This window comes from Palaemon carinicauda, chromosome 26, assembly GCF_036898095.1.
Source record: "Palaemon carinicauda isolate YSFRI2023 chromosome 26, ASM3689809v2, whole genome shotgun sequence".
NCBI lineage: Eukaryota > Metazoa > Arthropoda > Malacostraca > Decapoda > Palaemonidae > Palaemon > Palaemon carinicauda.
In genome coordinates this window covers 604,109-610,108 of record NC_090750.1, presented here as the reverse complement: position 1 = coordinate 610,108, position 6,000 = coordinate 604,109, and positions in this window count along the sequence as shown.

Below are 6,000 nucleotides of genomic sequence, written 5' to 3'. Positions count from 1 at the left end.
TCAAAGAGGAAGGAAATAGCGGGGTCTGTCAGGAGACTTCTAGGTTCCGAGAGGATATCAAGACGCGAACAAGAGAGGGTTTTGGGCTCTCTTCAGTTTGCATCAGTAACAGACCCAGTGCTAAGAGCACAGCTAAAAGATGCAGCGGGAGTATGGAGAACCTTTGCATCGAAAGAGCGAAGGGACTTGAAGAGACCGGTCCCACTTCGACTACGTTCTCTTCTCAGACCGTGGTCTCAAGCCAGTCGTCTAAAGAGGTCTCTACCTCTTCAGCCATCCCCCCCGTCAGTGACAATCCACACAGACGCCTCAAAGGTAGGGTGGGGGGGTCACTCCCATCGGAAAAAAGTGAAAGGGACCTGGTCCAAGCTATTTGGGACTTTTCACATAAACTTTCTAGAAGCTATGGCAGTGCTTCTTACCCTGAAGAAAGTATCCCCACGTCACTCGATCCATGTAAGGTTGGTACTGGACAGCGAGGTGGTAGTGAAATGTCTGAATCGGCGGGGATCGAGATCCCCACCTCTCAACCAGGTAATGTTAGCCATATTCCGACTGGCGGAGAAGAAGAAGTGGCACCTGTCAGCAGTTCACCTTCAAGGAGTCCGGAATGTGACCGCGGACGCTCTATCCAGGGTTACACCGATAGAGTCAGAATGGTCCCTAGACGCAGGATCATTCTCCTTCATCTTGAGACAAGTCCCAGAACTGCAGATAGACCTCTTCGCGACGAAGGACAACAAGAAGCTGCCGAAATATGTGTCCCCATACGTGGACCCCCTGGCAGAAGCAGTAGATGCGATGTCCCTCGATTGGAGCAGATGGTCCAGGATCTACCTGTTTCCCCCTCACAATCTGATGTTGAGGGTCCTCAACAAACTGAGATCCTTCAAGGGAGTAGCAGCAATAGTGGCCCACAAGTGGCCGAACAGTGTATGGTTCCCTCTAGCTCTGGAACTACGACTGAAGTTTCTACCACTCCCGGACCCAGTTCTGTCCCAGCAAGTCCAGAAGTCGACTGTCTACGCTTCATTACAGAAAACCCGAACCCTGCAGCTCATGATTTTCTCTCCCTAGCGGTGAAGAAACGGTTCGGAATCTCGAAAGATAGCATCGACTTCCTGGAAGAATACAAGTGTAAGTCTACTAGGAGGCAGTACGAATCTGCATGGAAGAAATGGGTAGCCTTTGTCAAAGACAAGAACCCACAAGAGATCTCTACGGAGTTCTGCTTATCCTTCTTCATCCACCTCCACGAACAGGGGCTGGCGGCTAACACAATTTCTACATGTAAGTCAGCCCTGACAAGACCCATTCTATATGCCTTCCAGGTAGACCTCGCTAACGAGATGTTTAATAAGATCCCGAAGGCCTGTGCTAGGCTTAGACCATCAGCTCCTCCAAAGCCTATTTCGTGGTCATTAGACAAAGTCCTTCATTTTGCCTCATTACTGGATAATGAGGAATGCGCATTGAAGGACCTGACTCAAAAAGTGATCTTCCTTTTTGCCCTTGCTTCTGGGGCCAGAGTTAGTGAGATTGTGGCCCTCTCGAGAGAGGAGGGCCGAGTTCAGTTCCTGGATGGGGGAGAACTGAACCTGTTTCCGGACCCTACGTTTCTCGCTAAGAACGAGTTGCCCACCAACAGGTGGGGTCCCTGGAGAATCTGCCCTCTGAAAGAAGATGCATCTCTATGTCCCGTAGAATGCCTAAAGGTCTATCTTCGTAGAACTTCAGACTTCCATGGGGGCCAACTATTCAGAGGAGAAACATCGGGCTCGAATTTATCTTTAAATCAGCTTAGGGCGAAAATTACATATTTTATTCGCAGAGCGGATCCTGACAGTTCACCCGCAGGTCATGATCCGAGGAAAGTTGCTTCATCCTTAAACTTCTTTAACTTTATGGATTTTGAACACCTTCGTTCATACACTGGCTGGAAGTCTTCCAGGGTATTCTTTCGCCACTATGCTAAGCAAGTGGAGCAGCTAAAGAGGTCTGTGGTAGCAGTTGGTTGCGTCGTTAACCCTGCTGTTTAACTCTGCGAGGAACAGTGGAATTATTTGGGACTTTGATTCTTGGGTGAGTGGTTAGTTATATGTGTTAATATAACTAGTAGTGAAGGCTCTGAGAGCCCACAGTGACTGTTCCAGCGTTATGGTGATGGTAGCACAAGTACAGACAGGTGTGCCGAGCGTTGTTAACGCTAATGTCAGCAAAGTAGTAACATGGACGTTAACTTTGATACCTTGGTATGTGGCAAGTGACCTAATTGTTTTTCTTTCAGATAACCATTCATCCATGCACTACGGTACTTGTGTAAATTGTTGGTCATCCACCTATCATATGTATATATTTATGGTGACCATGTCTATTTATTGTTACTCAATAAACTTGTTCTCGGGAACCTTGCGTCTCCTTCACCTATATTGATTTCATGTTACTTATTGAGCATTTAGCCTATGTATATTAATCGGGGATATCTATAATAGCCTATTCCTTAATGCAAAGCCTTATTGCACTGGTTTATACTTTCCTTAGCATAAAGGACTCCACCCCTCTCTGAGGACGGTGGTGGCAGCAAGTTTAATCCTACGCAGATATAACCTTTTTGTCTAATTTTACTTCGACCAGGGTGCTGGTCGGGATTTTTTTTCCCTTGGATGCTGTAGTTCCGTAAGACTATGCTTTACTTCATATAGAGTGAGACCACTATATTGTACTGGCTGGCGAGTGATTCATACATAGGTATATGTACTCTTCGTTCGTTTCTAGAGTCTAGTAGGACTCCTCCCTGTAGGGGGCAGGAAGCGCTTTCATGGCTTATGATTAGTGAAAAGATGTATAACGGTAACATATTAGGTCTTTCAGTCGAGTTGACTAAGAAACATTCCTGAGGAGTACGGCACGTATTGAGAATCCACAGATACAGTAATGCTCTGGTATACTTCCATCAGGACGACATGGCTTGAGCCCAAAAAACGGATTTTGAGCGAAGCGAAAAATCTATTTTTGGGTAAGATGGCCATGTCGTACTGATGGACCCGCCCTGTTCCTTTTCAAAAAAAAGAAAAAAAAAAAGTGAAAAGGGTTGTAGGACCCCTCCCTACATACAGTATCTGTAGCACCTCGTGTATCGCTACAAGGAATACAGATGGCGCCGCGAGCGGCGCAGGGCACGCTTTCGAAACGGGGAGGAGAGATGCCTTACGAACGGCTCCCCCCCCTTTCTTATCGTTTTCGTTTTCTTGCCATTTGACCCCTACGAAGTGTTAACTCTATTCGGGGTATAGATTGCTATGAGGCGTGTCAAGAATACGTCCACTGATATTTACGATATCCCTAAGGTCTTTTTTAGGGATACTCGCTCCAGGAGTTAGAATTCTGGGTACCTGAAGGTAAATTCTCTGGGAATATCGCCGTAGTTGTAATATACCCTAGGAAGCTACCTTTAAGGAACTTCCATCAGGACGACATGGCCATCTTACCCAAAAATAGATTTCCGGGCTTGAACCTGTGCCGGCCAGTGAATAAGCTCCTATTAGCACTTATTCTTAGGTAATTTACTGCTAAATATACCAGTGAAAAAATGTAAAGGAGTGCTAGGTTAACTAGCTCACTCACCTATTGGTGTCGGTATAGAATTGGGCGTATAATCCAGAGGTCCCGCACTATTTAGATTCATCCACGACAAAGACCCCAATAGAGGAGAGCCGTTCAACCTCACTCGGCACCACCAACTCTGCATCCGCTCAGAACCCAACTCCTTTTTAGCACGCCTGTGTGGTAACCCGCTTGTTTGTGCTCTCGTGTTTTTGCCTTATTTTTCGTGGATTATGGCTTCTACATCGGTTTCCCAGGAGACACCGTCTAAGTTAAGTACCAAGCTATGTTTTGCTGTGTTTTGAGCAATCTAGACCGTTTAATATTTAAATTATAGGAGTTTATTCTCTTCGATCATCTCGGTCTTGCTCGATTCCGTTTACGGTTGGTACTCCTGTTTTGAGAGTTTTTAGTTTCAATCGCGGTGTTACTAAGTGTATTATTTTTATTATTAGTTTAAATTTTTATATGTTTTATTGTGGATATTCATTATTTAGCGTTTAGAACCCTTGTGGTTCATATTTAGGGCCGATATCAGATTACGTATCGTAGATGGCTTGCCGACCTTCGTTACTGGGCGGCAAAATTTTATTATTTAAGCCATCAGGATGTTGTCCTTCGGGATTTATTCATTATTTCGCATGCCTTGCCCTAATTTTTTATGTGTATATTTATATATTTTTCAACGCTATTACTTTTATAATGAATATTTGTGCTTATTACTCCGTATGATCTGTTTTGGTAGTGTTTGGGGATCGTCAGTTGGTAGCCCTGCTGCTCCGTATCACGTGATCCTCCCCCAAGCTCCCCCTCTCGCTAGGTTGGTGGCTAGGCTTCTCTCCCCCCTCCCCTAGGGGACCGTTGCCTTCCCTCCTTTTAGAGGGGGTAGTTCAGTGTTTATGGACTTTGTCCTCCGTGTGTCCCGGCGGTTTCGTCTCTGTCTAGACGGGTTGGCCACCGGTCAACAGAGTAGGATCCCGGTGCACCCTATTTTATATTCACCTATCACACTTTTATTATGTTATACGAAACCCTCCGGGTTCTGTTGGTGGTTCTTATCTACGGTTCCGCCCCCCTCTTAATTTATAACAGTTCCTATGATTATATATGACAGATCACTATCCCGGAGTTCCTATATGTATTGGTTTATGGATGTACTTTTATTTCCCGGTCCGGGACTTAACCTCGCTCCGGGAAATCAGACACCATGTGTCTTAATTCTTTGTTGCATCCTTCTTTATGATCCCGGCTCGACCGGAATGGATAGCTATACTCTAGTCTTAAGTTAGACTTATGTTTAGGCCCGGGTCCTCCGGACCCGCCCCTACTTAAGAGTATTACAGTTAAGCTCGTCTTAAGTTAGACTTATGTTTAGTCCCGGGTCCTCCGGACCCGCCCCTACTTAAGAGAATTACAGTTTCTCATATACTATTCTTTTTATAGATGGTGCATTGTCAGACGACGGCCTGTGCGGCTGTTCTTCACCAGCCTTGTGGCCATACTGTGTGTAGGTCTCACGCCCTCTGCGGAGTTCAGCTGGAAGACATCGTAGTCTGGCACCCTGATAATTGTATGGTCTGTTTTGACCTCATCACCACCCTCAGATCTGATTCGGTGAGTCCCGTTGGCTATGTTGTCTTTCTAATTATTTTACCTTTATTTGGTATACATACACTATTTAGTAAGATTTCTATGGTCTTGAAGGACCGCCGGGAATCTTCCTTTCTGTAATTACCACTATTATTTCAGGCATCCCCGGAGCAGAAGACTGCGGCTCGGGCCACACTGAAAGTGTGGGTTGGGGGATTTGCCCGAAACGTGAAATCGAAACAGCCTTACGTCCTATCTGAAGACTACTGTGCTATGATCTACCCTAATGCCAAGTCTTCAGCCGCTGTGGCTAGGCATGTTGCGGCACCCATCATTGCTGACATTGATGCCACTATTGCGGGATTCATCGACCAGGAACAAGATCCGTTGGATGCCCCCGGAGATCTGGAAGACAATGTTGCCTCCTTGAACTTGGATGTGGAACCTATGTTGTTGGATGATCCGGATGCAGGTAGGGTGGTAAGTGAGGCAGGTGTTACCGGCGCTGAGATTCCTATCCTCAGCCCCGCTCTTTCTTCTTCATCTGATCTCTCTTCTTTCCATGGTTTTTCTGGGGACCGCGATTCGTCTCACCGATCACACCCGGTTCCCCCCAAAGATAAGTCTATATCTAGAACTTTGCCAAAAGCTCGTAAGCCCCACAAGGCTTCCCATAGTTCCAAATCAAATACAAACCCGTCATCTAAGGCTTCTGGCTCCTCCTCTAAGTCTCACGACCCGGGAGTACAATCCGCCACTTCTGCTCCTAACCCGGGCCTTTCCGAATCAGCCATGCTTCGCATTGTG